The sequence below is a fragment of the Lycorma delicatula genome, chromosome 7 (assembly GCF_047948215.1).
Source record: "Lycorma delicatula isolate Av1 chromosome 7, ASM4794821v1, whole genome shotgun sequence".
Taxonomy (NCBI): domain Eukaryota; kingdom Metazoa; phylum Arthropoda; class Insecta; order Hemiptera; family Fulgoridae; genus Lycorma; species Lycorma delicatula.
The window spans coordinates 98,017,744-98,038,733 of NC_134461.1; the positions used below are offsets into that span (position 1 = coordinate 98,017,744).

Consider the following 20,990-nt stretch of genomic DNA (forward strand, 5'->3'; position numbering starts at 1 on the left):
ACTCCGTTAAAGGAAGGTAGTGTCCGAACGAAGACTAAGTTCTTTGAATTTGTGACTTAGAAGATGATATAAAGACGGAGGATATCATCAGTAGACTCAGTGAGGTCTCTGGGCAAGCTCTACAGATATCAACTAGGGTGGCTTGAAGTGCCTGATGTGTGTGTGTTTGTGTGTGTATGACGATTGATTGAATGTGATGTTGTGCAGTATTGTATGTGATGAGATTTGTGTGATCTAGTGTGTTCCTATTCTCTGTGAATGACTGGTGTATGACTGTGAGGGCATATTATCCCCTTCCTGATGAAATGCTTCATTAGCAATACCAGGAGAGAGTAGCCAGGCGTGGATGTTTAGTCGGTAGTGCGCAGGTATACATATGCACCTTATAACAACTTGCGGAATCTGTTAGCGAGCCCGACACTGCCTAGGCGCCCGTAAATGGGGTTCCTCCACCTCACCCCCTCGACCTTTTAAGTTGAAACTTTAATGCCATCAATGCCTCATATATAGAAGTAATCTGACAAAGTTTGGTCAAAATGTGGGTCTTGTAGTTCTGGACATATAAGATGATTTAGAAGCCAACACCGAACACTCACACGTATATAGAACATTAACATCCGGGAAATTTCCATCCGGTTTTTGGGTTTTTAGGGTTCCTTGGGTTTCAAAACTCCAAGATCCGATGAAAACGACATATGCCTAAATTGGGCCGATTACAATACTTTCCCTTCTAGAACTATAGTTCTACTATAGCGCTATCTAGACGGGAAAGTAAAAGTCTGCTATATAAGAACTAGAAAGGTATACATTTAAAAAATATTTGTGTAGGTGAAGTGAAAATTGGACTATAGAAAATATACGCTTTGAAGTATGTTTTTACTGGTGGATTTTAAATTTAGGCTGATTATTAAAGGATGGAAAAAGAATCCGGATGATTAGAGAAAATCTAGATTCGTGTATCAAGTGTTCAAACATACAGAACTAGCTAATTTGGTTATAGAGAGATGTGTAGAAGACAAAAAATATAAACAAATATTGGATCATATAAAACAGATATAGCAAATGTTTAGATATAGCAAGGTTTAGAGATTTAGACAGTATAGAAAGAAATGGAAAAAATAATTAAATTAGTTGACCGATTACTTAAAAAAATCGTAATATTTATATCTCATATTTAATATTTTGATCTAAGTTTGTTGTAATTTATAGACTAATTTAACAATTTAAAAAATTCATTATATTTTCATTTACACAGAGCCTAAAGGTCCTATTACACTACGTTACATATTTGTTTCAAGAACATTGTAAATGGAGAATATCAACTCTATAGTAAAAGTGTTTTTTCTTGTGCGATTAGAAGCCAAAGAGAAGTTTTATTTGTATCATGTTTTTGCAGGTTACTCCTTTAATAAATAAGTAATCTTAATTAATTTTTAAAAAATAGCGGAGTGAAATTTACTAAACTGTATCTGATTACCAGAAAAAATTATAACAGCCAATATGATTTATCCTTTTTTGATGAAAGGTACTGTAAGAAATAAAGTTAACTCACTAAAGAAAGAAAATGATGTACGTACCATGTTCATTGAATAGGAATAACTAGGTCTCCCATCATTTCTTAATGCTCAATCAACCGAAAGAAAAAAATCAGCTGTCTAAATAACATCTCATCCTGTCCTGTACTCCACCCTAAATTGACTGAAATACCGTTTCACTATATTTTTTTTTTTTATCTATTTATTCTATTTTTATTTTTTGAAGCTCTCCTTATAAATGTTTGGTATCGTTTTCTCTTTTTTTTTTTCCTTTCATCTTATTACCTTTGACAGTTTTTAGCTTATTAAACAAAGTACAATGTTTTTTTTTAAATACAGTTGATTATTTTTTTCTTCATTAAGCAAAATTTATTTTTTAAGATCTTAAAGGAATTAAAATTAAATTGAATTGATATATATCAACAGCCTATTAGTATAATCTGTAACTTTTCCAGGCGTTTTTGAACGCCTGGAAGATTTTCTTTTAAGTTCAAGTTGTGTTGTTTTAGAAAAGATTTTACGTACGTTTTCATGTATAATTAATATTTGAAAATTTTCCTCTTATTGTTGAATTTATTAAAATTTTAAAAATTATTAATTTTTATGGATTTTTCCAAGTATAGATTTGTTAATCACTAATAAAAGTTATTAGTAATTGTGAGCCTGAACGTTTTATATTATCTTACCTAACCAAACATAACCTACGCTCGCTTCGCTCGCTAACTTCGTCTAATTAACGTTAAATGGGTATATATATATATAGTTTAACTATTCAGGTGGCCAGTAGACAGCTTCATTGTACCCTGACTATATGATGGAGTTGTCCAAAATAGCTGATAACAACGCAACTGCGATTACAGATTCTGAGGAAGAATATCCAGTATTTTCACTCTTCCGACTTTTGAAACTTGTATTTTTATTAATTATATATAACATATTTTTCAACACACTTCAATTTGAAAAAGATTAAGGTTGACGTCGTTCAGGCTCACAATTACCTACTTTTTTGTTTTTATTTTTAGGTAAATTAAGGGAACATTTTATCAACTTAATATTTTTGTTTACTAACACTATTCATTTACACTTTGGTTTGTCCTGTTCTGTGATTGATTGAAATTTATTTCCTAATTAACCAATCGTTATAGTTTAGTGATAAATTGATAAACTGTGGAAGTTGGAGTAAACATAACTTTGTGTAGGGCTATAGATTATTCATGGTATGTCGTGATTGATGGATGTTTTGTTTGAAAGATAAACAGGCCAGTCGGTTATAACTTAATGTAGAATGATGGTCGGTTGAGAGGGGCTAATTTCTCTGTCCACCATACCAAACAATAATAATTTACTTTTACGTAAAAAACCATTGAAATAATTTCATCAATCGAACGAAATATTTTTCGGTAATATTTAGTATTTTAGGTAATTTTTTATAATTTTTTTAGGCTATTTTTGATAATAAAAGATTTTAATTTTGTTCATCTTTAACTTAAGATGAATTTTAATAAACTATTTGATTAATTTTAAACACAAATTTTTTTATATGGGTAACGAGTTTTCCCTTGATGTTATCTCGATTTTACATTCCTGCCTATGTAGTTACATTGTACGCTTACTTTACTTTATATGAACAAACTTTACTATGCTTACCGGATCTATGTATGACAGAATTTTTGAAGATCTTCACTCTTCATGATCCCCTCTAACCATAAAACACAATTTTAACATTTAAAAATTCCGGTAGAATGTATGTATGTTGGATATATATATTGTATGTTGAATAAAATTTGCCTCAATGATTTCTGTTTATAGGGACATTATTGATATCTCATTTTGTTATTGGCCTTATAGGACCCGTATCTCAAGATTTTACTTTTACCTAATTCAGTTAACTTAAGAGTTCAAGTAAACAGACTGCGCGTACGAGTGTTCAATGTGCCTATTCACAAGTATCTCCTGTAAATCCTGATGCATAGAAAATAAACTTACGGGACGTTAATATTCAGTTACCATGTGGTATTATATTTTACAAAAATTATATATATATATTTAATTAAACCAAATAGACATATTAAATGATCAATAAATATTTTTTACCTTGTTCAGCACTCTGATAATAACCCATGAGTATTTTATTCATTAAAACTATTTATAGTTACGTATTTTCCTTGAACTTAAAGTTATGAGATTGCCAATTGTCCACTAACAGTAAAGTTCACTAATGTTTTAGATTAAATTTCTATGATAGAAAACAAATAATAAATTCAATTCAGTTTTTGTCATCTGGTTACGAGAAATCCTTAGTAATGTTGTCACTATTAGGAAATACGGTAATAGGCTCAGGCTCAATTTTGTTTTCTTTATTTTTTATTTTATTTTAGATGGTTTTCTTTAGTTTTCGTCACAATAAATTCTTATTACGTGATGAATTAAACAATAAAAAATCTGATGCGGGCACTACATGACTTCCTTGTGCGCCTATATACACATTTTTTAAAAATGAAAAGTACATAAAATTTTATTTCATTAATAACTACTGATATTTTTTCATATTTTTTATTATTATTGAATTATTATTTATCGTAAATTTTTTACAATCAGACGTTAATAATAATTAATAAATCATTATATTTAAATTTAAAAAAAAATAAAAAATTAAAAAAGGAGAAAGTCTGATTCGAATCAATGTGCCTTCCCGTTCTAAGATCCAAATATTTCATTAATTAAAATTTCATTTCGCTATAATACTGGAACCAATGAAAATGAATACCACTTATGATATATCGTTAAAAAGCTGTCAATGAGGGCCTATTACTGCTGTTAAGAAAACGTCAGAAATCTAAAATTTGGATTTTGGCTTATTTGGACACTTTTGGTTCAGTTTAGGTTAATTTTGGACACGTTTTAGGTTAATTTTATTTAGATTATATTTATCAAATAAATAAATATAAATGGTTATATCGGGTAATTGGGTTGTTTCTCCAATCTGGTTATTGTTGCTGTTTTATTTATTTCCTGCTATTTTAAGTTATTTCCCTGTGATAAACTTGCAAACGTTTGGGAGGTGGAGAAAACGAAAAGTACCCAAGTCTCACCACTATATAAATCATAAAAAAAGCGTATAAATAAAAACCTAAATCGTATTTTACTAAATTTATTGTGGTTATATACCTGAGTTTGTTCAAGACTAAAAATTTACCGGTACAGTTACATTACACGGATAAGTCACTAATAACTTTAATTGTTGATGCGACTATGAATAAAAGTATTATAATGTCGTATATATCGATTGTCATTGTCTATATCGATCGTTTCTATGTCAGTATCGACTTCCTCAGACAGTTGTTATGTGATTAAATTATTATAACATGTAAACACTTTGGGCCGATTAATAATTAATTGTGAAACTTTCAGCAAAATCGGTAAAGTAATTTTCGAGTTATTAGGGCACACACAAAACGAAGATTGTCTTTTATGTATGTAGGTAATTAAAAATACTATTTAATTGTTGATGCGACTATTATTTATAATATGTCGTTGTATATAACATCATCTATATTGATTGTCATTGTCTATATCAATCGTTGTCTATGCCAATTCGATTTCCTCAGACAGTTATTATATGATTGAATATTAAATTATAGTATTAAATGTTATGGAACTAATAACATGTAAACACTTTCGTGCCTAATAATAATTGTGAAATTTTCAGAAAAATCGGTTAAGTAGTTTTTGAGTTATTAGGACACACACAAAACGAAGATTGTCTTATGTAGGTAATTAAAAATACTATATCGTTAATTAATAAATACTTTTTCTTTTTTCATTTTTTATTTAAATATTTGATTTTCTTGTTTGATGTAATAGTTATTTTTTGCACGAATCATTGTGTATGTGTGTTTTCATTGTGATCTACAGCAGCTACAGGTTACGTTTATGTTAAAATTATTTTATGGTGGAATGAAATCGTTATTAATAGGAATGGAGACTGTATTCAAGCTATGTCAGGTCATAACACTAATGAAACCAATTAATTATTCATGAGTTGTGTCTGGACATATTCATTGAACCAAGAACAAGTTTGAATTATTAATCAACTTTATGAATTATGTCGTGCTGTACTATACTGTAATTTTACATGACAAAATATCTTGGAAGTCTTTGATCAAACGTATTTAAATCTAAATGATATCATTCTTACTGTACTGTTTATTACCATATTTATTAGACTAAGTATTACTACTAATCAAAATTGTACTTTATGTATTTATTTCTAAACTAAAATTTATGTTTTCTGAGATTAAATTCAAATAAATCGTATAATTATAAACCTTTTTAAAAATATTTTCCTAATTAAAGGATAATATAAATGATTTTTTCGATTGAAATTTTCCAGAATATAACATGAATAATTGTTTTTACTATTTCTTCCAGTTGACCGTAGATTGTGATGAATAAACGCTTGATATTAATGTGATCCAATCACCAGTCATTATCCTAGTATTAACTAATATCTTTTAGCATATGACACCTTTCATTTTCATTATGATAAGAAATCCACGTGTTCCGTGTATATATACCTTTCATTAAAGGAGAATTACAGTCAAGGACAATAATAAACAAGGCTAACTGTCATGCTTTGATTAACAAAATAAAATATATATATATATATATATATACATATACATATATAACAAAAGACTTTGTTCTATTTATGAGGTTTGTAAGCTTATGTGCATTATTAAATCGTATTTTAAAACTGTTCAACATATATAATTATAATAGTTTCCATGGTTCTTACTTGTTAATTTTTTTTTTGTTTCCAGATATTAAAATATTAGATACAAAGTATTCGCTTCTGCTTTCTATATAGTCATTCCTAAATATATGTACAGAAAAGATTTATTCTGTTTTATATTAATAATAAAAAAATAGGTGCTTATAAACAAAAAAGTTAACTGGTTGGATATCAGGGTTTTTGCACGTATTATTAACATTTCGTTTCATTACCCGCTCTAAACAAAAAGATGCAATTTTAGCATTGAAAAATTCTAAAAGGATGTGTGTATATATATATATATATATATATATATGTGCCTGTTTTTTTTGTTTTTTTTTTTTTGATATCTCAGACTGGATAGACCGATTTGGATTAAATTTGGTATGATGTTTCTTGTATATTGATTTCACTTAAATCTGTTCAAAAGGAAAGGATACAGACCTTACCCTCCCAGATCTCAAAATTTTGTTCAAAGAGTAGGTAAAATTTTTAATTTAATTTAACACCCCTTAGGCAAGGTACTACGTAATGTTATTTGGTCTTATTCAAATCTCCCATAAAGGGACGGGAGCAAAAAACCATTATAAATTTTTTTCGTATCTGGACTGTCAAGGTTTTTTTTTAATTCCACTACATTATTTTATCACTTTGGTCATGAATTTGAACAATTTCATTCAGGACTGGAAGATAATGAACCATTTTATTTTTTTCGTTAGTTATTCTTTTACTGGATGTTTTCATATTTGATTAACCGATTTTCATTAAATTTTGTAAGATGAATTTTGAATATATATTATTGATGGAATTTAATTCTGGTTGCAAAAGGTTTTGGAGTAGGGAAATATGGTTACCATAGATTCGGATCACAAATTTTAGTCAAATAAAATAATTATTTAATACAAATTCTTTACTTGCTGCTACTTACTTTAAAGTTCTGCCTAATTTTCGTCCTATCCTAAGTTGTAGTCACAACTTTTGTGACTAAGTTTACACAATTCTTAAGCCAGAAAATAGCGTGCAATTCTTTGCCGGTTTTTTATTTTGTAAATGGTTTTGTTTTACCTAACAGCGAAACCGTTCACCGTGTGATATTTCACACTTGCACTTATGTTTTTACCATTATACAAAAACAAACTGGATCGTTCAGTATTTAAATATACATTGTGTACTTAAGATTAAAACAAGGAAATTGGTAATGATAAATGGAACTCTATTATCTGTCTTTACAGCGTTTTTGTTTGTGTTTTAAATAGGAATTTATATCTCAGAAACTGTTTTAATGAGATTTCTCGTATCGTTTTAATCTTAAATATAAGAAATAAATATTTATGGTTGATTGTAAAATTTAAAATTTCATCATATTAATTCTTCACTCCATAAAAATATAGGAATTTTTCCTGTGAGTAAAGTGAGTAAAAAATAAATGAGGATTTTTTTAGACCTCAAATTTGGGGTCCGATGACGCTTGATGAAATATCTGTAGGTCATTCCGAGCAGAATAAAAAAAATCAGCCGGATCCGTTAATTAGAAAATCCATACGGACTGGAAAGAGGTTTTTTCCCCAGTTTTTTTAATATATAAGATTATAAATGTTTCCAACAGTTTTAATTGTATTCAAACCGTATCAGTGGTGAGTTATGGGGTAGAAAAAATGCTGATAAATCTGAAAAAATTACAAAAGCAAACCTTTAAATCATTAAAAATTCCAGTATATTACAGATCGTTTAATTTTATTTAAAGTCGCATCAACAATTACAGTCATTAGCGAATAAAGTAACACTATTATGTAGTGTTACATAAAACAAAAAAATCATAAACAGCAAAAATAAGCAATAAAAAACAGGAACATAAAGAATGAACATCGACAAGTAACAACGACAAGTACAAACACATAAATCAGATAAAAACCACTAAATTGTATTCTTCATTCCACTGCAGGAGAGGAACCGCAACAGACGTTTTATACCTTCTTTCCGGTTTAGTACAAATTTCATATCTGAACCCAGGTCTAAGTTTTGCCGGATGAAGGTTGGACAATCAAAGAGCAGATGCTGCACGGACCATTTGACCTTGCAAGTCTCACAGATCTTCTGAGGAGAGCCAATTAGATGAACGTGGGTAAGCCTGGTGTGTCCAATCCTTAGCCGAATTAAGATGACTTGGTCTCTTCTGTTGCTCGGGGAAAGAGGTTTCTCGAGCACATTCTCCCAGATGTTATGTAATGCCGTGAGAGGACTCAATAGCCAGAGCCTATTCCACTGAGCCTGAAATATTACACGGACTGATCTCATCAAGTCTCTCTCACACATGTCGATTGTACTCAGATGCCACTTATTGCAGCTCTTGGCAGCGTCATCGGCCCGTTCGTTCCGGAGGATGCCACAATGGCCAGGGACCCATACCAGTACCACAGTCTTATTTATCCTTGAGAGGAAATCATGAATAATCTGGACGATGGATTCAGAACATCTGCAGCTCAAGCTCTCCAGTACACTTCTAGAATCGGTAATTACTAAAAAGCTGTCATCACTACGGGTTTCGATAACTTTCGAGGTGGAGTAAATTGCATAGGCCTCGCAAAAGAACATAGCTTGTATAATATCTCGGTGTCAGGGAGTACAATAGAACATCTACATCCGTTAGCCGAAACAGAGCCGTCTGTGTAGATGAGTGTACCCATTGTACATTTTAGCCATGTTGTTAAATTGGTCCTAGTAGACTGGAAACCTGGGTCCCGTTTAACGACTTCCAGATTGTAAGTATACAATCTCTGGAGACGCGCGTAACCAAGGGGCCACGCATCCTATTCCCTTTTCAAGGATCTTCGGGGCAGGCAGATCTAGTTCTTGGATAGCGAAGCAGCCTGAGACTGAAAGACTGCGGTAAGGACGTCCTTCCTTCAAGTAGCGAAGTGCGAGCGTGTCTGGTCATTTGCCGTGAGCAGTTGATCGCTTGTTTGATAGTTTTGTATTTCCTTCTGTAAAGCAATGGTAGTTCATCGAATTCCACCGATTAAAATTCTTTTAATTTTGTTTTATAGTTTTTATGAAAAATTCGTACATTGATCACAAATATTTTTTTAATGTAAAATGTTTTTAATTTCTTCAAATATGTATTTCAAAATTTCGGATATAGTAAGTTTTGTTCAAAATATAATTACACCTTGTTAATAAAACTTATAAAGTTACATTTGATGATTATTTCTGATATTTTACAATTAAAATCTAACATTTTTGAATCTAATTTAGTTAACCGGTAGATGGATCTTCTAGTAACACATTCGTTGACTAATTAACAAATGTACATACAAACATATCGCATTTCACCCATGTTTGTTGAATGAAATCAGTTAATTAATATTTTATTAAGCAATCAACAACATTGAAAATTAGGGTGAATAAAATGTGTGTAGGGATAATATAGGGGATGAACAAATTATCGTTATATTCATAACATGTACAAAGTTAGAGAGCTATTTTTAGGAAGCATGTATACGTGTAATGCGCGTTCAGACAGTGCATGCTTCCTATTAGATTAGTTAATTTGCTATATATTTATTTCATAATTAAACATAAATTCCTTTTCTTTTTTTTGTAAAATCTCGTGATATGGGTAAAAAAATTATGTTCAAATTTTATTTTTGGTTAAGAATAACGACCATCTTGGTATAATTTTTTTTATTCAGTAGAAAGAACCAGTTTAATGATATTTCGGAAATTTGATTAAACTAGCTCCAATCTAATCTGTGCTTGAATACTAGATCACGGATACCGGTGTTCTTTGGTGGTTGGGTTTCATTTAACCACACATTTCAGGAACGGTTGACCTGAGACTGTACAAGACTACACTTCATTTACATTCATACATATCACCGTAAGTAATACCTTACGATGCCGGAGCCAAAACAGAAAAAGAAAGAACCTAATCTGTGCTAAATTAATTTAAAATAGTTTAATCATCTGATAGATTAAATATATGTTCTTTTTTGCACCATAAGGACGTAAAAATTATAATCTTAAAAGTAAGTTGTCATAAAGGAATACTATAATTTTTCATTAGTTTCTTTAAGACAGATTATAGTAACGGAATGAAATTAAACTGGTTAAGAGAAAACTAATTTGGGTTTAAAATGAGAGTACTATTGCTTTTTTTATGTAGTATGAAATGAAACATTAATTTTCAAATTCACTGCGACTTATAAAATCTTCTTTACATTAGTATTAAGTGCGTGAAATTAAAGTATACTTCTCTTCTTACGACATGGTATATTTCAGTTGAATAAATTAATTGAAATTGAAATTTTATTATAATGAAAGTATAATATAACTTTATATACGTGTACAACAAAAGTATTATTTTTCCTAATCTGTACGTTGCAATCCAACTAGTGAACAATAAGCAACCTATCCCCTCCCTAAGGGCCCAAGGAAGTATGAGGATGATTTGTATGACATGTAAATAAGATGTAGACTTGTAAAGACTCAGGCCGACATTCCTGAGATGTGTGTGGTTAATTAAACCCCAACCATTAAAGTACACCAGTATCCACTCACTAGTATTAACCGTATAAAACCAACTTAACTTTACTAGGATTTGAACCTCAGAACCTTTTGACTTCGAAAATCAGTTGTTATATAACTGATTTGTGATGAGTTAACCACTAGACCTGGTAGCCCATACTTTACCTTAAAATTTTCTTTAAAGACGAAATCTTTTCCAAAAGTAGTAGGTTTAATGTACTACTAAATTTATTATTTTTTGTATTCGTAGGACCACTTAATATATATTAGTATTTTGACTTTGAAGACAATTAAAGTTATTAACTTATATAAGAGTCCCGATTGATGTCGAACGTTTTATATAGCTTTACATTTGTTTAAAGAGCTGTAATGTATCGTAGGATATGTCTCTTCAGATGTAGCAAACATGAGATGATTAAGTCTTCAGGCACCTTTAAAGTTAACAAAATTAAAAAAAGTTTTGATAGTTCAAAACCCTCATAAACGAAATGCATTATTTAATTCTAAAATGGAAAAAAAACAGCGTTATTATAGAATTAACAAAAGACATATATGAATGGTTTACAATAACATTATCAAAAAATGTATATTATATTTTCATAAATGACAATTTTTTAAATTGGCTGATGAATCGTAAGTTTCAAGAAAAAGTAAAACCTAAAAGAAATCTCAGTTGGATCGTAGAAAGAAGAAAGAAATAAGCAGAGGTAAAGAAGAAGTTTTGGGAAAAGAAAAAAACCAAATTATGTAAACGTAGTCCAAAGATAGCCTGAACGAGAAAAAAATGCCAATTTTACTTTTACTAAACTTTGAATCATATAAAAATGATTATATTATTAATACAAACATTTTTTAAAAATCCTTCGTCTCGTCACTATTTATAATTGAAAACTGATACCTACATCGAGATCAGGGGATAAAATAATTGTTGAAACAAACTGTATACAGATGTATCTTTTAACAATTATTTTATAAAAATAGAATTTACTGTACATGAAATTTCATATATCCATTTAATTTACTTAGTTCCAAATAGTAGAAAATTATATCTCAAATAATATAATGAAATTTTATGAATCAGTCATAATAGGGTGTCAAAAAGTATATAAGCCTTTTGCGCACGAGATGAGCGTCAGCGTATTCTGGCAAAAGTCGGGGAAGATCGGCCGGGAATACTATAGACTCAATGATGCTGACGGAAAAATAGCAGAAGGTCATAAAAAAAAAGTGGGGCATATGTGGACTGATAATGTTATTTTCCAGTAACAATAAATTTATTCTCAATTTTATCCTCCAAAGTTTCAATAATTTCTTTATCTTTATTCAGTGAGTACCTTATTTTAAACTTATGAAATAAATATTTATATATATGTATATACACATATTTTAATCAGTTACAATAGATTTACAATTTTAACGCATGTATCACGAGATTATTTATTTTAATTGAAAATTTTTATGTAATTTTAATTTTTTTCTTTCTTAAATTTACTTGTTTTAACTTTTTACTTTAAGAATTTCGTGTTCAATTGTGAATTTTTAATTTTTTAGCATGTGAAATGGGTTCGAAACCATGCCTAACCGGTATTCGAACCCGGAAAAGCCGAGACGCTACCTTGCCTAAAATGTATATATATATTCTTTGAGGAATTTCAATGGAAACCGCTCATGTCATTTTTTTGTATTAAAATTTACTTATGGTTCTGGTAAATTGGAACCGATTGTAAATTAAACACTGCGGGAAAACAAAATTGTTTCAACTAATATAATATTTTATTAGGTATTCAACTCCTACTTACAATATATCTACTCAAATTCGATGGAATGTTTTTTTTAAGAATATCCCCTAAACGTTTACCAACTGTACTTCCAACGCCTAAAAAGGAGCAATTTCTATAGCGAACTAGCTAGCTGTGGGGAATATTATGTATACAAATTAATTGTTTATTTAACTACCCCAAGAGATTTTTATAACGTTGAACAAAAGGTTCAATCAAAAAAAAAAAAAAAAGAACGCACAGTACAGTTTTGTTTTAATGTTTTGCTTTTAGATTCACAGTTGGCTATGGACCAACTTTTTTTTTTGTTATTATATAATCAAATATTGTTTATTGGTTAACGTTTAACAGTATAATTCTACGAAGCAAAAAAAAAAAAATAAAAAAGAGCTTTTTATTTTGTTAAATTTGCAATTTAACCGTTATGATCAATTATTATTGTTATTTCTGTTTTTATAATTATTATTTATATTTTAAAGGAGTAAAAATTAACTGTACAGTAAAATATACGTTTTGTGTAATAAGTGTAAATTAGTTTTGCTTTAAAGGTTGAGTTGCAGTTGCAATAACGGATAATTATTAATTATTATTTCTAAACAATACTCTATTATTTTTAAATGATAATAATTATTTACTATTCATTGTTATAAATTCTCAGCAAATTTCTTATAAACCGTGTATATTCACATGTATAATTCTTGTATTTTAAGGTACACACATCTTATACTTACACAAATTAGTTCTCATGCTGCCTGCTCGCTTATTCGTACTCTTTCTATCTCTGTTTATTTTGACATTAATGCAATTGTGATGAGTACGGAAATAAAAGTTGTTCCAGTTTATTTAATTCCATTTAAAACTAATTTCATTGTTATTCATGCTTATTGATACAATAATGTATCTCTTAAGACAACTTCAGTTTCTGAATACTAGCTATCCATGAAACACAATTGTTTTTTAAAATCTCATTTTAATGTATTTTCGTATTTTAATTCCATTCTACAAACTAAAAATATAATGTTCTGTTGTAGGCTCTAGAAAAATTTATTTGTAAATTACAATTAATGCTATCTAATTGAGATTGAGTATGTTACGGAGTTTTTATATTTTGGTTAAATAGTTCGTTTACTGAACAACAACGTTTATGATAGTGGCTGAAAATTTTTGTTTTTCAAAAATAATATATATATATTTTTTTTGTTGTATTTATAGGGTTAAATTATTTCTAAGTGATTCAGAAAAGAAGGAGATACGGGAGATAATCAACGAATTACACGATTTTTTTTTTGTATTGAAACTCTCTTTTAATCGTCATAGTTTCTTTTTTATTCAATATTACTTAATACTGAATTGGTGTACAGATTTGAAGTCATGCAGATATTTAAAATATTTTCCCGTAAAAATTAAAGAAAATTATTAGATAAACTTGAGATAGAAAAATAGTACACATAGCTCATGACAGGCAGCTTTCTCTCGACCCACCGGGTTGGTCTAGTGGTGAACGCGTCTTCCCAAATCAGCTGATTTGGAAGCCGAGAGTTCCAGCGTTTAAGTCTTAGTAAAGCCAGTTATTTTTACATGGATTAGAATGCTAGATAGTGGATACCGGTGTTCTTTGGTGGTGGTTGGGTTTCAATTAACCACACATCTCAGGAATGGTCGAACTGAGAATGTACAAGACTACACTTCATTTACACTCATACATATCATCCTCATTCATCCTCTGAAGTATTATCTAAACGGTAGTTACCGGAGGCTAAACAGGAAAAAGAAAAGGCAGCTTTATCTCATGCTGAGTAGTAGTAGCAGTAGCAGTTGTTCCTTTGCATTTATTTTCTTTTGGTGATTACTCGGCATTGCCTGAGTACTTATATAACCCAATCTTTTATTAGACAGAAACAGGAATGAAATCTATCTACAGTAAAATCAAAATAATTTTATTTATAAGTTTTAAAAATTATAAGTTACGTTCCTTTAAATAAACCATCTAAGATTCGAGTGAGTGCTGGAATTTTCTCGAACATCATGAGTCCAAAACCGGAGCATAATATTTCCTAAGAATTTTCAAAAGATTTTAATGCACCAATTTCTCTTTGTTTCCAGAAGGTTCTACAAAGTTCTGTTTGTTTCTAAAAATTTCTAGAAGATTCTACAGAGTTCTATTCGACTAAACATTGACTTTAATATAATCGCAACTGTCACCAATAATCCTAGCGACCTCGAAAATTACTCGACACTATTCGTAATATCGGTCCGGTCGTTTTCGATTGCTTTTACGTAACACCCTTCCCACTACACCACACCTCTAGGGATGCTAGGGGTGTCTTACCACCACAGTATTTTTTTAGTAAGTCATAACTTGTACCAAGTTTGGTTGATATTCCTCCAGTCTTTCCTAGAATAATATTCATTCACATACAGCCTTTTTTTTATATAAATTATTATCAAGATGCAGGTTTCTTGCCGTTAATATTTGAAATTAAAAAAAATGTTTTATTAAATTATCTTAATGAAATAATAGAACATTAAAAGTAAACACTAGTATAATTATTTTTTAATATTTTTATTTACAATCGGTTATATTTTCGTAGAAGCATTAAGTAAATTATATCACATATTTACACATTAAAAATGAATTGCCACTGAATTCCTCAAATATTATATACTAGTATTATATAGAACTTCTTACGAGTAGAACTTAGAACATACACAAGGTAGTTTTCTAATTTGTTTATTCTTAACAAATTCTTATTTGTCTATTCTTTTTTTTATTCTTAACATGTATTTAATTTCTGCCATTGAAAAAAATTCACTGACAAAATGCAAAAAACATACGAATTCTTTAATATAGACAAAACGTTAACTAACACACCACAACATTACAGAAGGAAAAAACTGTTCCATTCGTACCGGTACACGCCAATAATTGACCTAAATTAGTTTATTGAAAAGTAAACATTAATATGGAATATTAATCAACAGTACGAAAAAAAAAAATTATATTACTATTCCATGAGTACGTTTAAAATGACTGCAAATAATAAAAAATAACTATAAATAAATTATTATAATTTGTAAGGTATAAGTTTATTATTTAATGATGATGTTTATTAACGTTTATTATAATGTTTATAAAATAATAAATGTTTATTAATGTTTATAAACGTCATAAACAATACTAATCATTACAAGTGCATATAAATAAATCTCGAAATATTTTGATAACCTTTATTCGTATAAAAGTGATCATTCATTTTATGACTCACTTGATGAAGGGAGCACAATAATACTAAATTAATACAAGTATAAACTTTTCGTTTTTGTACTGTATACAGTAAGAAATATTTATGATTACGCTAAATATTTTTACAGAAATTATTGTTTGAAATTAAACAAAATGATAATAAATTTTAATTGTGGAAAGAAATTTTGCTATTCATGAAATATTCTCTGTATTGTATAGTTAACTCTGTTTAACCGTAACATTAGGCTCATTAAGAAACCATTGGTTTCTTATAAGCTTTTATTTTCATAGTACGCAATAACTGTTTATCTAAGAAGTGTATATCTAAGTGTAATTGTAAAAAATTAAAAATGTTTGATAATCCACGGAAATATGTTATTCAAATTTTGGTAGCCTTACGACTCTTCTTCTTCTTTTTCCTGTTTAGCCTCCGGTAACTACCGTTTAGATAATACTTCAGAGGATGAATGAGGAGATGAAATGTATGAGTGTAAATGAAGTGTAGTCTTGTACATTCTCAGTTCGACCAATCCTGAGATGTGTGGTTAATTGAAACCCAACCACGAAAGAACACCGGTATCCACGATCTAGCATTCAAATCCATGTAAAAATAACTGGCTTTACTAGGACTTGAACGCTGGAACTCTCGGCTTCCAAATCAGCTGATTTGGGAAGACGCCTTCACCACTAGACCAACCAGGTGGGTTAGCCTTACGACACTGTCCAAGTGTAGCCTTACGACTGTCAAGACGCGGGGCATTCACCCCCCTCAATGCAAAATAATATGACTAGAAATATTCGGATTTACTTTTATTCACAATTTTGCTAGCAACGCCGATTGTAGCTTCTTTGAGGACATGTGCGAGTCCTCGTCAACGACCAGGAATGCTGTATCGTCAGAAAACGAGGCGACAGTGACATCTTCCGGAGCTGGAAGATCTGCAGTAAAAATCGAGTACAGGACTTTTCCTAAGACGGAGCCTTGTGGAACCCTTGATTTGATATCACAAATAACTCACCGATGCATCTGGCCAGGAGAAGCGCTTATTGAGATAGTTCCGTAAGACTAAGTAGAATGGTTGAGGACTGCGTCTCAATTTATGAAGCAGACCAGGCGCCAGATCTTGTAAAGGGCCTGTTGCACAGACAAGAAAGCCGCCGAGTAGGATCTCCTTTCTTCCACGCACTGTATGATAACATTAATATCCTGTCCCCCGTAGGGGAAGACACCCTCCTCCAACCCCTCCGTTCGTAGCCCTTATAGGCTTTACCGGAGGTCATCTTCAAAACCTCGGTTTTGACATATTCCAGTCCGCCTCAGCCAGGATGCCACGAGTGACATTCCCATCGGTGTACTACTATTTAATGAACTAAAACAAAATACATCTTACCAGGTCTTAAGTAAGTCCTGATAACATTAACATCCCAACCCCTTTGGAGAAGACACCCGCCTACGCCTAGTGACGTTCCGGTCGCCATCTCCCCGCCGTTCCTAGCCTTTTTGGGCTTTAACGGGAGTCATCTATCGCCCTCTGACTTTTGATATCTCATAGTAATAAGCCTGGCCTTGTTGGGATGCCACCGATGTTAACATTGGTGGCATCCCAACAGGACCGCTCTATAGAGGCATTTATGCCTCTATAGACATTTGCATCAGTGATTTATTAACTCAGCTTTTGCCTTCGCTGTAGGCCTCGTCCGGACATCTTAAATGTCCTACATCGTATCCCTCTGAACTAGCTAACCAAGTTCGCGGAAGCGCGAACCCCGTGTTAACATTAACAGCTCTGTGCGATTTCGGAATCATGATTTTTTGAGACACCTTCTATTCTAATGGGAACTGCGACGTCCGAAGGATACCGTTGACTAGATCCGTAACGTACTTGATCGCTTTGAATGGGAGCATAACTAAATATAAACATTAGTACATGACCTACATATTTGTATGTACAATCAAAGCTTCTGTACGACTCTTTATAATACTATTTTTCTCTAGCTCGAAGTAAAATTACCGCAGATACCTCGTATTTATAGACATTTTGTTGGGAAAAACTGAAGATGCAACTTGTAAGTTTATTGTTAAAAATAATTTTTCATGATTTATTATGAAAGAATTGAATACTATACAGTGAAAACCATTTAAATGCAGTTAACTTGTATTTATTTTGATTGTATTTTATTTTGACTTTCCATGTTCGTTAACATCAATAAATTTTATTTAATGTTTTTTTTTATGTGATGTAATTATGATTTACATACAATTATACGATGTAGATTGCATGAATATTTTGTAAATTTAATTGCAAACATTATTCTACATTTTATTCTTAATTATATTTATTCAAAGCAGTACTTGATAATAATTGATTTTTCTTTGTAATATCTGTTTTAATAATTTATTTAATAAATTGCATCAGTATTCTGTAATAAAATTCATTCGTGATTAAAATAAAACATTGATTTTTCATATTTTTTTTTGTATCTACTGTTGTGAAACTTTACTGTAGATTAATAATTTTAAACTAAATCCAAGTTGCTTAAAGAATGCAATTATTTAAATTAATTTCTTATTTTAGTTACTGTAAAATAATTTAGTTTTATATTGTATTGGAATATCTTTAGTACAGTACTAATAATAGTATAAAGGATATCAAAATAATCTTACTCACTTCTAGTATAATTATATTCGCCGAGTATTATACAATTAAGTTAATCTTGGAAGAAAAATATAGTATTACTGTTGCTCAAAACAGAAGCGTAATTATTTCTTTACTTCGGCTGGTATATCTATATTATACAATAATAATTACTTTACTATCTTTCATGTTAGTTACTGGTTTAAAGTGTACTTTCAAATAAATTACATTAGGAATTACATAGAATAAATTTCTGTCTGTAAAAGATAAAGATCACGTATGAATTTGAACACGGTTTATTGAATAAATCCTAAGCAAAATCACACTAAAATAAATAAAGCAAACATTTATTTTTTTAATTTTAATACATATTTTTTAAGAAAAGAGTTTAGTAGTACTCACAAAGAAAAATTGATGAGTTTTTCTTATAAATTAATGGGTAAAACAAATAATTTTATACCATTTAAACCTGTTTTTTTTTCTGTATTATTCATTGAAATTTGGCTAAAACTCTCTCAAAGATTTTTTTGTTGTTTAACCTCCGGGACCACAGTTAGGTATTGCTTCAGAGGATAAGATGAATGATTTGTAGCGTGTGTGAAAATGTCATGCTTGACCGGGATTCGAACCTGCTCTCAAAGATTTAGTTTTAAATTTTGTAACAAGTTCCTAGGAATTAGTTGTTCAATAATTACTACTTACAATCAATCGTTGTTATTGGTTCACTTCATCTTTGTATCTGTATTGAGAATAATGGTATTTAAGTACATGAAGGAAGAACAAATTGTTATGCTTTAGTGTTAATTGAAAAATATTAAAGATATTTGCCAACCATGAAGAATTCTATTCAAAATTTTCAAATTTTTCACTACCGAAAAATTGGGAAAATAATTTAAAACGAACGTAATAATACTCCAGTATTTTCTAACTTTACGATGTTCGAAAATCTACATTATCAAGTATACCTAGAGTTAGTTTCACTAAAAAAAAAAACAAACATGTTTTACGGATAACAGTAAAAACCATTCAAACGTTGACCAAAAATGTTTCAATGAAGCTAAAATATCTATAACAAGTTTTCAAAAGATTCTAAATGAATTGAAGTTCAAGTTTTATCTGCCAGGATTAATTCGGACAATTTGTAAAGATGATTTTGTCCAACGTTTGACCCAACGTTTGACGTTAATAATACAGGAGACAGCATGGCGCTCGACACCTGAGGAGAGGCATGAGGGACGATTAGGCACAGTATCCTAGGGACGTAATGGACCTTATTATCGCTAAAAGAAAAATTACCAGGAGATGACGATGCTACAGGAGACCTGAGAACAGAACAGCATAAATATGTCTTCTTGGAGAATTAAGAGGCTGCTAAAGTCAATCAAAAATGAGACATTCAGAGGTTACGTTGAAAAGTTTTCCCTTCTGAGATCTGATGTAACACGGTTCAAATCAAACAGGCTCGTAAACCGCTATAGATTTGTTTTCTATAGATTTGTAAATCGCTATAGATGTAAAACATCGCTTTGAAACAATGTATTCGGATTTCATGTTAATTGTACGATCAAAAAAAAACAAAAAAACGAAGTGTTAGAACCGTATATCTTCGACGGAAGTGTAACAGGTTATTTATATTTTGAAATGTTATTCCTGAGCTATTTTTCATTTAAGGAACAATGTAATGGCTATCACGTTCATGTGATTTGATCCCATGCAACTTTTATTCTGGAAAGTCGTCAATGGTGTTTTTTTTGAAGATCCAAATTACCTGATTCGCTTTTATAATTGCAGCTAGTCGAATGGATAAAATAAGAGATACAACACTTTGGACACTTCTTTTAATATATATTACTTGTGGCTACTCGCGGAATAAACATGCGTATTTGACGTGTAGCTTGAGCCCTTCGACGTTCATTTGATCAGTCATCTTCTCGGTTGCTCTGAATCCTTCTTTTAACTTCATATTCCAGGGTTTTTAGCTACTTTGTTTAGATACTTCTGCATCTTACTAGATACTTCTGTATCTAAAATCTGTGATTGGCCATAGTTTTAATGGTGATTCTTATATAGTAGTTTTTAAATCCCGTGATTAATTTAAATTATGAATTTTTTTACACATTGAAATATTGTAAAATCTGTAGATACAGTTTTATCTCACGTGTAACAAATATTTATTGTTTTATGAAAGAATAAACGTTTGTCTATCTGTCCTGTGATTTGTTACCTCAATCAGTTTCTCACGCTCTTTATCTCTCCTTACATGTACTGTGATTTAGCAATCTATATTTTTATATAATTTGGTGAAGAAGCAATTAACAGTAATTAAACCAATAAAATTGTTGAAATTACCGATCTAATATTATATAAATGATATGTTTTTTTTCCTTTTAATAACTTATTTCAAAACTTTTCTGTATTTGTGACCATTTCCAGTACTTAGTTGAAGATGGCACAAGGACGGCTGAAAATGTTTTTAATTAAGATATTTAATTTTATTTT

The 20,990-nt window shown here is 30.2% G+C and overlaps 1 protein-coding gene across 1 annotated transcript in view; it reads left to right on the top strand.

The window, feature by feature from the left end:
* sick (sickie) overlaps positions 1-20,990 on the top strand; it is a 944,125-nt gene that overhangs the window by 211,936 nt on the left and 711,199 nt on the right. The window lies entirely within an intron of this gene.